Consider the following 15315-nt stretch of genomic DNA (forward strand, 5'->3'; position numbering starts at 1 on the left):
TGAGCCCCGTGTTCCTCCTGGGGTTATGTTACTCTGCAGATATAATTAAAGTGACTCATCAGTTGACCTGAACAGAGGGAGATTATTGGAGTGGGCCTAAACCAATCCCGGATCCTTTAAAAGCAGAGAGTTTTCTCTGGCTGGTCACAGAAGGGGACGTCAGATTTGACACAAGGGTCGCTCTCTCTTGCTGGCTTTGAGGTGGCGTGATAAAGGACAAGGACCCGAGAGTGACATCCAGTTTCTGAGAGCAATCCCCCGCCAGCCGGCCAGATAGAGGAGAGTTCAGTCCCGCAGCTGCGAGGAGCAAGCGAGCCTGGAAGTGACTCCTCCTGGCGCCTCCCTGACTTGGTCCGCCCTCGGAGGCGCTGGAGAGAAGCGGGCCAGCCCGCCTGGACTTCTGACCCCCGGAGCTGGGGGTCATAAATGGGTGTTGTCTGAAGCTGCTCAGGTTGCGGTTGTTTGTTATGCAGTAATAAGCACGAGCACACAGCTGCGACACCACGATCTCGGTCATAAACCATTAGATCTGTTCCCGGTCTTAGTGTTATTTCCTGGAAGATTGAGTGTCATTCTGTTTTTCGGGTTTTTTTTGGTGGGAACAAGACCTCCCTTTTCTAAGCCATGGTTAGTCTTCAGGTAATCTATGGTCCATCTTCTTGGAGAGTTCCTCGAAGCTGCTCCAGGTGTGGCTCCTGGACTGGCAGCATCATTGATGTCACCTGGGAGCTTGTCAAGAACTCAGAATCCTGGGCCCCCTCTCGGGCCTCCGGAGGCAGCATCTCCATTTCAGTCCGATCCCCAGGCGAGTTGGTGCTCCTTGCAGGTGGAGAAGCGGTGCTCCAGGTGGCCCTGAAGTTGAGTAGTGTGGCTCTTCTGGATTCTAAACCCAAAAGGATCACCTTTGTTGGCCAGACCTGGAACCTAGAGCTTCTCCCCTGGCAGGGGTGGCGCTGTTCCAGCTGCAGGGCCTGAATCTCTGGTCTCACACGTGGGGCCTTCCGTGCTGGTTGGCTTTCCTCTTCGCTTCCGAACCTTCTCTAGGATCTACTGCTCAAACGTGACACCTGTGCGGCACCTGGCCTTGAGGTGCCACGTCTTCTCTGCTGGAGTGGGGCCTGTGAGCTCCAGCTGCCCTCATTGCTCCTTGCAGGGGAATTCAGTGCCCCCCACCCCAGTCATGTGTATCTAAGGACCACCTCGGAAGAGAGTGGCGTGTGGGACTTGTCACCAACTGCTACTGATACCTGTTGTCTCTGCAAGTCAGAGACAAGCCTACTCACGGTGGCTGCTCCAAGGCCATCGAGTGCTTTCTTCAGCAGTCCTCCCAGAGGACTGGGGGATGGCATGGGCGGCTCCTTCAACTGTGAGCTGCGGTCAGCCCAGCGGGGGATTCCGGGGGCTGTGTGCCAGAGCGTCCTGGTGTAAGCTCATCTCCGCTAGTATCCTCACCGTCTTTCCCCTCTCCTCCCACAGACTACACATCACATGGAAATGGACCCCCTCACCCCTCTGGCCCCTCCCTTGGGCTGTCTTCTCTTCCTGAGAGATCCCTCCCATCTCACTACCTGAGATGCTTCCTCTTCCAGGAAGCCTTCCTGGAATTTCCCCTCCTGGTCTCCCAGTGAGGTGCCCCTGACATTCTCTTCCATGGAACTTTGGTCATCTGTTGCAGTACAAAGCCACTCAAATTCAGTGGCTTCAAACGACCATTTTCTTTTGCTCCCAAGTCCTCAGGTCAGGAATTTGGGGAAGGCTCAGCTGGTGCTTTCCCTCAGGGCCTCCCATGCCGATGCAGTCATCTGAAGCCTTGACCGAGCCGCCATCCAAGATGGCGCCCTCACGCTGCTGGCTGCTGATGCTGGCTGGTGCCTGGGACCTCGGGTGTGGCTATGATCAGAGTGTCTACACCTGGCCTCTCTCCATGGCTGGGGCTTCCGTGAGGCATGTGCCTAGGTTGTGTCTTGATGGTCAGTGTTCTAAGAGACACAGACAGAAGCCTCAAACTTTTTATCACCTGGTGTAGAACTCCCATAAGCCACATATGTTGCATTTCCATTGGTCAAACAGGTCATGCAAGCCAGCCTGCATTCAAGGGGAGGGGACTTGGACCCCTCCTCTCAGTGGCAGGAGCAGCAAAGAATGTGTGGCCATGTTTCTTCCCTCACATGGCCTCCCCATCATGGCCGTCTCTCCACCTCGAGTCTCTTCCACCAGGCAGTGCCATCTTCCCACAGTGCCCGGTGCCTGCTCACACGTATGTATTGACTGATGGAATGAGTCAAAATACAATTCAGCAAAAGTAGGGGAGAGGCAGGATTGGAGGCCCACAGAAGCCCCCTGTGTACTCTGTGCATACAGAAGTGATGTGTATTTGTTGTGTGTGAGTAATGCACACAAGTAAGGCTTGGAGTAAATGCAGAGTCGTTCACTGGTCAGTCCCAGAATGTGGGGTCAGCCGTCTGTAGGCGCTCCTGATGTAAAGAACGTGAGCCCCCATCAATGGAACTATTTGGAGTGACAGCCTGTCACAAAAAGATTTTAGCTAGGGTGCCAGGGTCCAGGTGGGCCAGTGGGGGCGCACTACATGGACACGAGGAGGAGCAGGGTCAGCCTGCTGGTCTACCCAGGGAGAAGCTTCTACAAGCTCTTTGGCTCCAGCTCAGGCCCCCCGACAACACCCCTCAACCAGAAAGACACCGAGGCCCGCAGCAGGAGGGCATCTTTGAAACAAGGGTCATACTGAGCTTGTTTTGGGAAAATAGCTCTCTTGCCAACATGCAGGCAAAATAAGTTTCTGCAACCCTCAGCTTAAACTCCCTAGTTGGCAGAATTTTATTTACAGTGAAATGCTGATTTGCCCACAAACATCCTGCTTTGCTAAATTATGGCTGTGCTCCTGGAACAGGGCTGTGGTTTTCGAGCAGGGCCTGCCCTCCCTCCTGCACGCTGGCACGCCGTGTCCTGTTCCCTCTTCTGCGGTCGTCGCACACTGGGAGAGGCGAGTGGGGACGCGGCCTTGGTGTCTCCTCTCACACAGGCATCTCCCAGCACGAGGGCTGCAGAGACGGCTCCCTGTCGGGACCGGGCGCGGGGAGGAGGCCTCGTGGGGAGTCGGGTGCCCGCTGCCAGGGGGCCCAGCCTGTTTGTTGAGTATCTTCCCTTTCTATAGGCTGAGATGGTTGATGGGGTCACCCGAGATGTGCTTGCACTGCCAGGTCTCAGTGACCAAAGGAAGGACTCGGAGGGGGTTCAGTCAGGAGGGGAAACCCTGCTCTCGCACCACCGCGGCTCCAGGAGCAGAGGCCACAGGCCCAGGCTGCTCAGCGGAGCCTGAGCTCCAGGAAGTGGCCGGCGAGGCCCCTGTCGTCACTCTTGCAGAGAGAGACACAGGGCCAGGCAGAAGAGCAGGAGGGGCAGGGGAGGAGGCTGGGTCACGTCCGTGTTTCCTTAGACAACAGCAAGGGTGAGGGGGCAGCTGGGGAGAAAAGGAGACATCTCCCAGGTCCACGGGGGGTGGGGGCAGACCCGGCTGCCCTCTGGGAATCTCAAAGGAAAGGGATTTTTTTTTTTGGTTTGGGGGGCCAGACAACTAGAGCAGAAGAAATATTGGACTCAACTGAGAGGAATGCCCTCATGGCCCCTGTCTGTCAAGGACAGGCGTGGAGGCTTGAGGGCTGCGGGTGGCGCTGGTCTGGGCCACCTGGGGCCGGAGATCTCATCTCACAGCACCTCCGTGGTCTCGTCTGTACAGTGGGATTCTAACACCTTCCGGCAGGGGTTTTTATGAGGGTTAAATATGTCAGGTTATATACAAAGCCCGTAGCACGGTCCCCAAAGTACAGTACGAGCTCCATGGGTAGCGGGTCGTATTTTCATTCTGTGATTCTTAGAAGAAACAGCATCGACAGACAGTTCTGAGTCTGCCTCCATTTCTACCCGAAAATCGGTGGCCCCCGCGCTGTGGAGCCTCGTGGCCAGCACAGGCAGCGTTCTCTCTCTCTGTGTGACCCTCACGGGAACCCGGGCAGGTGGAGATGGCGCTGGTGCTGACCTTGAGATTGACCGAGCTGAGTCACCAGGGTCATCTCTGCTCTGGGCCATGAGTCCATAAACCCCACGCCAATGACCTTCCCAGAACCACACTGTCTCTAAGATGGAAAGTTGTCTCTCATCTGAATCCCCCGCGGTCAGGATGCCGAATGATTGTTTATAGAGAATTCACAACCGGGAGAGAGAAGAAAAGAGCACCTCTCTTTGCCGAAGAGTAATGACTCAGTCGCAGCCCGTGCGCAGTGATGGGGGACGTGCATTCGTATTTTATTGGACAATGACGTTCGCTTTTGAGAAAAGTCAATCTGCTGTATTTGAGGAGATCGACCCCAAAGAATTCTTTAACATCCAGTAAAGCTCTGTAAAGAAAAGTAGTCCTGAGTGAGGTGTGGATGAATCAGTGATGCCGGCGACACACATCTTTCCTAATGCACAGCGCTGTCGTCCTTGAGCTCCTGAGAGCCAAGGGTTGAATATTTAGGAATTTTCCAGGTGGGTAGCTTGAGATCAGCCAACGTGGGAATATTTACCCCAAGGAAGTCAGCAAACACCACGATTTAGACCCTTTCCCTCACTTCCTTTCTCAGAGAGCCGTTTACCAGCATGAGCACAAATGTCAGTAAACCCGATTTTTAATCAAGGGTTTTCTGGTGGGGTGTGTCTTTCCAGTTCCTGCTGAGAGTGACAGTGTGGGGGCAGGTGAGGGGTGGACGGCAGCACCAGCGAGCTCAGGGGACCTCCCAGCCCTCTGAGCCCTGGGCACAGGGTGGCTTTTCTGTCCTGCCTCTGAAAAGGCGGGCTGGCACTACCTAGCCACTGGCACTGACCACATCTCACATGTCACGTCGCCCACCTGGGTGACATCACGGAACAACTCTGACATTTTCCTTGGAACATTTTACCAGGAGGAGAGTTTCTGATTTCCTCCACTGGGATAAAGAGATGTATGAGGATAAGAAGCTGTGTTCACTTGAGCAGTGCATCAGAGGGGACAGATGGGGACGGATGGGGCGCACAGCACTGATGTGGAGGTTGGTGCCTCACAGGGTGACGTTCATGGAGTGGGTGGGGTCTGAGTGAGGATCGGAGGAGGTGGGCCGCTCATGAGCTTTGTCTGGTCCCCTATCAGTTGGCCCCCAAAGAATCGAGAACCTGCTCCATGCAGGGCACCTGGCAGAGGATCTTGGGAGATTCCTGACTGCAGATGCTCTAGCCAGGCCCCCTGGGGCCCATTACTGTTTCTGATGGCTTCTGACCACTATGGGCTTCTGTGCTTTTGCTTTCTAGGCCAGCACTTCCCATGGGGAGCCGCCCTTGGACTGAACTTGAACTGCCCTTGGACTAACCTTGAGCTGCACTTGGGCTGCCCTTGAGCTGCAGGAACTGTTTTGCTGGAGGCACAGGCTGCAGGAAGGGCCCCGGGGTTCAGTCTCCCCTCTGGCCCCCTGCACCCTTTGTGCGGGAGTACAAAAGCCAAGTCCAAACTCCCAGGTGCCACTGCTGCTCTGGGTCAGACTGAAAGCCCCCCACCCCAGGGACTGGTCTGAAATTGTCCCCGAGCTTGCTTCCTCTCCATCTGTGCCCTGCTCTGCCCGCTCCATCACAGGCTCTCCTGGGGGTCCTTTGTCAGTCTCTTACGTGGACCCTCATGTCGGGACCTGCTTCTGGGGAACCTCGGGCAGCCCTGCTCCCGACTGATGAAGGAGACCCAGCAGACCCTTGCAGGTAGCTTTGGGCAGGCGGAGAGAACGGGGAGGGGCGCGTCCAGGGAGGGCCAGAGGCAAAGGCTCCGAGGCGGCAATGTGCAGTGGGGCCCTGCAGGTGCAGCGAGGGGCGTGGGCTGAGCCGGGGAGGAATCTGGTGAGAGGAGAATGGGCAGAGAAAGACCCGACCCTGGGGGATGGGCCTCCTCAGGAAAGTGTTGGGGGGTTGCTGTAGATCTGAGGCACAGGGAGCCTGGTCTGGCACAAGAGAGTTCCCTGGGTGGCAGGATGGGAGTGCCCAGAGGCCCACCAGGGTATTCCCCAGGCCTCTGGGCTCCAGCGGGAACTTTGGCTGCTGCCAGAGCCCGTCAGATGTGTTTCCTGAGGTCGGAATCACTGTGGATAAACCCTTGCCAGACGCTCTGCTGACTTGGGGAACAGGACAGCTGTCTTTGTGGGCTGGTTGGGGTGGGACGGCTCCATCCTTCACTGTCCCCTACCGCTCTGGGTCTTTCATTCGTTCCCTCCTACCCCGATACCCCGATGGTCCTGCAAACTTTTACTGAGTACTCACCCCTCTTCAGGCTGGACAGGGCCAGACAGAAAGACCACACTGTGGTCCGTGCACCCTGACACGGATGTCCCAGGAGGAGACACTGGGGAATGACACACGTTAGTAAGTAGGTCATTACAGATGGTGAGACGGCTCAGAAAGGGCAGGAGCAAGACAGTGAAAGGGGAAAGGGGGTGTGGGTTCAGCTGGGGGGGCCTTTCTGAATGTCAGCTCAATGTGCTGAGTGGGGTTCCTTGGCCAAGGGACAGGGAACAGAGGTGTAGAGTTGAAGCCAGGGCTGCAACCAGGGAGAAAAGTGACTATGGGTGGGGGAGGGAGCAGCTCGATGACGTCAGTGAGGGAGGCAGGAGGCAGGCCGCTGGCCCCTTATCCTGGGTGCCCTGGACAGGCAGTTCACGAGGGAGTGACATGACTGAGGTTCTGTCGTAAGGCAGTCTCTGAGAACTTGGATGGGGGATGGGAGTGGAAGCAGAGAACCCAGTAGGAGGGGCGGGGGGAGCTGGGCATGGGAGCTGGGAGGGGGCTGCCTGTCGGAGGCAGCAAGAACAGACTTTGGGAGTAGGGGTGGAGGGGGAGGGGGGAGGGTGCAGTCCAGGATGGCCACGGGCTTCTGGTTGCAGACAGTGGGTGTGTGTGGGGAGGGCATTCCTGGAGACCAGGAGAGCAGGATGGGTGTTCCCGGAGTTTACTTTAGGCCGGGCAAATTTGAGATGCCTGAGAGAGAATCAGGAAGGGCTGCCCGTAGACAGTTGGCCTTGTGAATCTAGAGAGACCCACTGTGGTCTTTAGAACAAGGGCCTGGCTGAGATGAGCCAGGAAGGCTCCCTGGCTGTTGGGGGACACCAGCCTCTCGTGGATCCTTCTGTCTTCTGAGTATCATTTTACGCATTTTGTCACAGGGTTATATCACTTAGCATTTTCTTCAAAAGTAAGGTTTAAATAGACTCAAAATAAACCTCTGCTTATCCTATGCACTTCTGAGAAATATCTCAAGTTCGATGTGCCGGAGGGAGCCAATCTAGAGGTGTACCATTCAGATTATTGAAGTAAGGAGGTTGGTGGGCCCGTGCCTGGAGCATCCCGTGAGGCTGCCTGGGGTCTGCCCTGGAGTGGAAGTGCACGGACTCGGGTCCCAGGCACAGCTTTGCCTGCTTCCAGCTGCGGTGTCTCACGAGTGAACACTGGGCGCCTCCTCCATAAAGTGGGGATCCCAGCCTCCCTCAAGGACTGTGAAGCTCACTGAGACAACGCTGAGGAAGGCTAATTTTGTGTGCCCCTTTGCCTGGGCCATGGGGTGCCCAGTCATCGGGATTCTGGGTGGGTCTGTGAGGGGGTTTCCAGACGAGGTTAGCGTTTGAATCTGTGGACTGACTAAGGCAGACCTGCCCCTCCCCTGGCCACGTGCGTGGGCCTCGGGGAATCCACTGAGGCCTGAGAACAGAAGGTGGAGGACGGAGAATTTGCCCTGTCTCTGCCTGCCGGCCTGAGCTGGGACATCCTTCTCCTGCCTTTGGACTGGTACTTACACCGTCAGCCTTCCGGTCTCAGAGCCACACCTCCCACCAGCTTTCCTGGGTCGCGGGCTTGCAGACAGCAGAACCTGGGGCTTCCCAGCCTCCATAATCACCAATCCCTCATAATAAATCATGTGGTTTGTTGTTAGTGTTGTTGAGTGGATTCTGACTCCTAGCAACCGTGTGCACAGCAGAGCAGAACCCTGCCCAGTCTTTTTGCGCCATCCTCTCACCTTCGGCCCTATATCAGACAATGCTCCACAGCTATTCACAGGGTTTTCATGGCCAATTTTTCCGGAGGTGGGTGGCCAGGACTTTATTCCTAGTCTGTCTTAGTCTGGAAGCTATGCTGAAACCTGTTCATGAGTGACCCTGCTGGTATTTGAAATACTGGTGGTATAGCTTTCAGCATCACAGCAACACGCAGCCGCCACAGTATGACAACCGACGGACAGGTGGATGCAGAAAAGAAGCACAGCCACAGCAGTGAGAACACCGAATCTTGACCACCAGACCCACGGGGCGGGCCTAAATCATATGCACATGCGTGTGTATGTATGTATCCTGTGGGTTCTGTTTCTCTGGAGAACCCTGACAAATACACCATGTAAGAGCCTGATATAGGGTCTGCCACACAGGCAGTTATAATCCTGTGTTTCGTTATTCTCTATCAACACACACCTTCTCCTTTTACGACATGGAGGAGACAGGGCCTCCATTTACTGGACTTCTTGTCAAACCAACAGATGAGAGGGTTTGAGAAATAGGACTTGATCATAACACACAGCGGTGGTATCAATGACCTCAGGCTGGATGTTCCCCTAAGATATGACCTTGAACATTTATATCATTTTGGGATAGGTACACAATTTGCTAACTCTTCTGTAGGAAGTTGTATAAAAGCTGCACAACCATCTCTTCTGGCCAGGTAGGAGAAGGCCCTTGCTACAAAGTGTGGTCCAGCAGCATCAGCACCACCTGGGAGCTCGTCAGAAATGCAGAGTCTTGGCCTCACACTGAGCTCTGCCATCCATCACCCCAGCTGCCGGCCACACGTGGCTGTTGGGGACTTGAAATGTGGCTAGCGCCACATGATGAAATGACAATATTTTGGGTATATTAGGTTAAATAAAGTATCCTATTAATGTGAATTTCACCTGTTTCTTTTAACTTTTTAAAAAATATTCCCACCAGGAAACTTGGAAATTACACATGTGACTCATATTATATTTCTATTGCACACCACACTCACTCCTGCATGCTCAGAATCTTCATGTTAGCAAGCTCCCTGGGGGGGTCCATAGCCATTAAAGTTTGAGAAGTGTTGCTCTAGCCCAGAGGTCAGCAAACTACGGCCTGTGGTCCACATGTGGCCCGCTGCTGGTTTTTGTGAATAAAGTTTTATTGGGACAGCACCACGCTCATTAGTTGCATATCATCTACGGCTTGTTCCCTGCTTCAGCGGTGGAATTGAATAGTTGTGATGGAGAGCTTGTGGCCCTCAAAGGCTGCCATCCTTACCGTCTGGCCCTTTACAGGTAATTTCGCATCCCTGATCTGGGCCGTTGATGCTGCCAGTATCCTGTGGCATAGTCTCCAACCCGGCGTGCCTGTTCCCACCCTTATCAGGGAAGTCCCCTGGCATAGGTACCCATGGTACAGAGTACCACAGGAAGCCAGCCTCTTCCTGGAAGTCGCAGAGGAGGCCAAAGGTCCTTTGGCCACGTGGTGGAAAAGATTAAAAGAAGATTTAAGATCAAAAGTCCCAGACACATTGGAAAGGGCCTTCGAGGTCACCTGGCCACTCTCTTGTTTGGTGACGGGGAAGCTAGACGCCACCAGGCGGCGTGGGCTGCAGCCACCCGGCTGCTGGGTTTGACTGACGGGAGTCCGGGTGGTGTTTTTGCCCCTGCTGTTTTCCCAGATCCCGGATGTGGGGACACCGCCCCTGGTGGGCCACAGAAGTGTGATGTGAAAACAGAGCAGGGCTTCGTCCTTGCAATCTCACGGCTGATTTTGGGGTAATATTAATTTCCTGTGCAGTGTTCAAACATCATTGAAGGAAGACATGTGATTTTTATGTTAATCAGTGGGAGGCATAGAGGTAAAATACTAATAAAATGAAAGTGAAAAGACAATCCCTGTATCTTTCTGCTACTCAAAGTGTGGTCCACGGACCCGCAGCAGCAGTGCCCTGAGAGCTGGTGAGACATGCAGAAGCTCGGGCCCCCGACCCCTGGGTCAGAATCCGCGTTTAACAGGATCCCAAGTGAGGCATAGGCACGTAGCATTTGAGACCCATCGCTCTTCAGTTTTTCCTCAGTTTCGATGCATCTTGAAATCAGCTGGGAAGTTTTAAAATTCTGAAGCCCAGTGCCCGCTCCCGAGCTTGTGATGTCACGGCCTGGGGCGAGGTCTGGGTTCGGAGACTTCTGAGGGTCCCCGTGCGGTGTGAGCGCAGTGGGGGACGAGGACCTGAGGACCTCAGTCTGTACTGGCCCATTTTTCTTGGCGTTTCACAGCCGAGAACCCACGCTATGTGGCCCCGGTGGGGTCATCAAGGACCTCACTGTCCGCTTGTACTGCTTGAAGCCCACTGTTTGTTCCCCTGCCTGGGATGGTGGGTATTTAGGGGGCAGGACAGCCTGGAAATCGTTGCCCCTACATGACCAGCATCGTTCAAGGCCTGTCTGGCTGAGGCCCCCCAAGTCAGGGCAGCCCCTGGGCTGCGTTCTCTCCCAGCTCCCATTAAGACGCTTGCCACTCAGCCTCAGCCTCAGGGAGGTTGAAGGCCCCTCAGGTGTCCAGTTCCCTCCTCCATGCTCCCACTGAGCGCCTCTCCCCGTCAGGCCCTTGGGAGGCCCTTCCCGGGCTCCAGCTCCCATCGTGGGAAGAGCAGGTGGCCGGGAGCACAAGAGCCAGGTCTGCCTGGGGTCTGCCGGGCGCCCTGACTTCGGTGGTGCTAGAGAGCCAAGGGTCGCTGGCAGACACACAGCCCTGCAGGTGTCTGCCAAATAGCATGGTTCTCCAAAACTCAAAATGCTCCCAGAGGGAACGCCGGGAGTCAGCAGCACCCATGGTGGCTGCCCGTGGCTCAGGAGTGCAGCCTGGCCAGGGCGCCTGGTGGGGACCCCCTGCCTCTGCCGCCCCAGCTCTCCTCTGCTGGGGCGCCTGGAGCCTGGAGCTGGGAGCAGAGAATCGGCAGTGCGAAGATGTTCGGAGACAAACAGCCTTAAATGAATCAGTTTGAGACAAGGACTGGATGCATTTTGAGGTACCACGATTTTGGGTGGTGAATTGTTCTTTCTTCTCAGTACTTTATTGCATGCATTGATTTTTTTTATAAGCCTCTACTATTAAGTAAAATAATAGAGTTTTTTAAAACAGTAAAACCCAGGGTTACCTGCATTCATCAGCTGTGTGCCCGCCAGACCCTCCCTTGCCCTCCTACCTCAGTTTCCTCCCAGAGGACTCAGCAACCCCTTTTGGGGCCATTGAGAGGATTAGAAATACTGTATCTACAACTCCGAGCTCAGTGCATGCCTGTGCGAGGCCCGGGTAAATGTTTGCAGACATAGGATGGGAACAGCTGCCGGGGCGGCTCTTTGCACCCACAGGCGACGGGGACAGAGGAGACTTCCCCCGTGAAGGGTGTGATGCGGCCGCGGCCTGCCTCCCGGCCCCTCGCTGCCCTGGCCCCATCTCCTGTCTGCTCTGCGGGGCTACCATGGAGGCAAGAGGGAGGAAGGGGCCGTGTGATGACCTGGGCCCGGCCAGGGGCTGGAAGGGGCCACAAGGGCAGTTGGGTGTGCCGGCAGCCAGGGGGTGGAATAGGACAGAGGCGACAGGTCAAGAAGTGTGGAAGGAGCCGGGTCGCCTGCGTGCGGCTAGAGAAGAGCAGAGGGGACCGAGTCAGTCTCAAGTGCCTGTTGGCTGCAACAGGGCCCATTTCCTGAAGCGATGGTGTGGTCCCCACCCTGCTGTCTGAGTGTTGAAACTTTTATACTCAATGTAGGATGAAAACTGTTAAAATAAGGAACACCTTGGTGAGCAGGTGAACAGGGGCAGGCATGTTCCAGCTGGTGGGTGTGCAGTGAAAGGCAGGGTTGGCACTTATTTTTTCTAAAAGAACTAACTCATTCCTTAAAGACACATTCCTGCAAACCAGAAGTAATGATTCTTGCAGACTCACAATGGTATGTTGGATTTCCTCGGAAAGAGACAAAAATGTTACAGTGCAACTTTTCTTCAGCTCGGCAAAGGGGTGGCGAGACTTCACTTCCCAGCAGAAGGGCTGACCATCCTCGCTCGGGGCACAGTGCTCCCAGAGCCTGCAGCCCTGTCCAAGTTTCCCCGTCCGTGGCCGCCACTCAGCTGGAGCCTGTCTCAGCTCCTGGACGTCTTCTCCTTGTCTCTTCATGTCGCCCCTGCGCCTTCAAACCGAGTCCGTCTCACGCTTCCAAGCTCTCTGAAGCCACCTGCTGCCACATCTCTTCTTGCCTCCAGCCAGAGAGAGTCCTCTGCGTTTGAGGGTGTGTGTGATCAGATTGGGCTCCCTGGATAGTCCGGGCTCGTCTCTAGGGTAAAGTCTGTAACTTAGTCCCATCTGCAGAGTCCCTTTGCCATGCCATGCAACACACTCGCGGCTTCCAGCCTTAGGACGCAGGTAACTTTGGGGGCCTCCTGCTCACCCCCCGCCCCCGTCCCCACCTGAGGAAGGGACCAGCCCCTTGACTATGGGCTCTGCAGGGGTTTCCTGCCCCCTCTGCCATGAGCCTGCCCTCGTCCTCTGTGAGCAGGAGCTTCTACGGCGAGGGGGCAGAGGGCACTGGGCCTCCTCTCAGGATGCGACTGAGGAACTGTGACGAATATCGTGTGTTCTGATTTTCACTTTCCCTAAAGAACCAATGTAACTGATGGATTTACGCTGAGCGAACCGTGAAAACCATGGGCTGGATTCACAGCGGCCTCGTCTCTCCAAAGCGGGAGGTATTTTGCACTGACAAGCTTGTTGTTTTAAAAAGACGTTCTGGAATTCAGAGCAAGGAGCCACCGCATCTGGAAGGGCACACGAGTGGGCAGTGTGTGTTGGGGAGCTGTGTTCCCATCCCGCGGGACCACGCGGGGCATTCGCAACGATAAGATACGTCGAAAAGGCAAGAAGCCGCAAGCTAAAATGCGGTCAAACTGTTGCAGGGCGCAGGAGTGACGTCCGAGGTGAAGGAAACAGAAGTCTGTGGTTTCGTAGCTGGTTTCGCGATGAGTTAGGATATTTCTCCAGAAAAGCTCTGCTGTCAGTTACATTTTGCTATTGGGCAGCTTCAGGAACTCATTCAGCCGCGGTTTCGCGTCTGACCTCGGTGGCACTCAGTCTCTTTGTTCCATCTTCGCAGTCACAGCCCAACAACTTGGGGGGGGGGGGGGGCAGTAGGTTCCAGTCGTCTGCTGCTGTGCAGTAAATGCCCCAGACGCCGTGACTGAGCCACCCTCTCTCCTGGCTCTGCGGGTTCCTGGGGTCAGCGGGCGTTTCCTCTGCCTGGCCCCTGGGAACCTCCTGTGCTGGCAGTCAGATTGCCCGGTCACCCGGGCCTGCAGCTGGGACCTGGAAGAGCTGGGCCTCTCTTTCTCCTTGTGGCTTGAGGGCCCCTCCATGCAGTCTCTCCAGTGGGTAGATGGAATTCTTAAATCAGGGTTTGGCAAACTTTCCTGCAAAGGGCCAGAGAGTAAATATTTTAGGCTTTGTGGCCTTATGGCCTCCATCGCGTCACAAGTACTCAGCTCTGCTGTTGTCATGCAGAAGCAGCCACAGACAATACCTAAGTGAACGGCATGGTTGTGTTACAATAAAGCTTTATTTACAGAATCAGGTGGTGGGGGCCAGAGTTGGCCGTGGGCCACCGTTTGCTGACCGCCCTCTTGCAAAGTTGCCCAGGACGCCCAAGAGCACAAACGCAGACACTGCCAGGCTTTTGAAGGTTAGACCCGGAACGGGCACAGCTGTGCCTCTTAAAATGGGTGGCCGGGGCAGCCCGGACACCATACGGGGGCACCAGAGAGGACAGTTCGGGGCAGGGCCCTGGGCAGCTCAGGAGACAGCCGCCCCCCCCCCCGGGGGAGGCAGACGCAAGGTTGCCCCTGGGTGGCTGATTTTAAGGGAACATGAGGGAATACAATGCTCATAGTTAAACCAAGGAACAGAATTTACCTTTAGAAAGGAAAATTGGGCAGGCCTGCGGTGTGTGCGACTTACTGCGAGTTACTGCGAGTTACTAGAATGAAAACTCTTGATTATTTCCTGTTAAGGGCCTCTCTGCCAAGATTACCAAAAGGACCTTAGTTCACAGGACCTTGTGGTGAGGACGCTGTCTTCTCTGCCCGCTTCCTCTCGGTGATTATTTTCGTCCTTGGGTACGGGAAATAGAAACCCTATGTGACAGTTACTCTCAGGGGTGGCAGCCGTGGGCCACTCTGACGTGGTGTTTCGTTGGGGTCCAGATGGACCTCGCCTGGGGTTCTGCCTTCTCCTGGTGCATCCCCCCGTCACTCAGGTGCCCGAGCTATCGCAGTGATAAAGGGGGTCCGGGGCTCGCTTTTGGAGGGCTGAGGGTCTCTCGGCGTGAGTGGGAACTCCAGCCCGGAGCGGGGCTGCCTAAGTCTTCTACAGGGTTCCACAAGGCACACCTGTCTCGCCTCCAGCCGTCCCCACACTGCGGTGCCACCAGCATGCTCAGCTTTATGACACACGGGACCGTGTTGCTCCCTTTCAGATCAACCTCTGACCACTGCTCGCTGCCCGCAGACAGGCTTCATCCTAGGGTCCAGCCCCTCTGCTTCTCCCCTCCCAGTGCACGCTGCCATGACCCTGGGCTCCTCAGGGTTCCCAAAGGAGCCCTAACCTCCTGCCTTCTCTTGTTTACTCCAAGCCTGAAACACTTCCCCCATTGGAAGATGATTCTTCAAACCCCCACCTGAATGCCCCTTCCTCCAGGGAGTCCTCCCCAGTTCCCCTTAGTTGGATCAAATGCTCCTTCCTGAAAGAACCCAAGCAAGCAAGCAAGCAAGAGCGGGGGGGGGGGGGGAGGAAGAGAGAGCAGATCCCAGATATCTTACTGACACGTACCCTGGATGCCCCATGAGCGCGTTCACGTGTAAACCATCAGAACGCATTTTCCCTCACAGAATGCAAGACAAGTGTAACTGAAAATCGTAAGTGATCATTTCTGATCCTTGATGATTCATCTCTTGCCTGGTGAGCAATTTTGTGCCTGGCAGAAGAGTTTCTGAAGTGGTTCCCAAGTTGCTTGCTGTCATTTCCATGTAGGGTGTGTGTGGGTGTGGGTGGTGTGTGTGTGTGTGTGACACATTAGCAATCAAGCCTGCGTCTCAGCTCCAGGCTTCTCTTCAATTTCCCCAAAACTTTCTTAAGGATCAACATTGAGCTTTATTAAAAAAAAACAACCCAGAAGGCAGA

The 15315-nt window shown here is 55.3% G+C and overlaps 1 long non-coding RNA gene across 1 annotated transcript; it reads right to left on the minus strand.

The window, feature by feature from the left end:
- Positions 1 to 4299: 4299 nt before the first annotated feature.
- LOC139078425 (uncharacterized) lies at positions 4300 to 7989 on the minus strand. The gene is made up of 3 exons (XR_011531357.1): positions 7857 to 7989; positions 6331 to 6412; positions 4300 to 4412 (listed from the first exon to the last, which is right to left on the minus strand). It is a non-coding gene; the product is annotated as an uncharacterized lncRNA (long non-coding RNA).
- Positions 7990 to 15315: the final 7326 nt, after the last annotated feature.

Source organism: Equus przewalskii, chromosome 22 (assembly GCF_037783145.1).
Source record: "Equus przewalskii isolate Varuska chromosome 22, EquPr2, whole genome shotgun sequence".
NCBI classification, from domain to species: domain Eukaryota; kingdom Metazoa; phylum Chordata; class Mammalia; order Perissodactyla; family Equidae; genus Equus; species Equus przewalskii.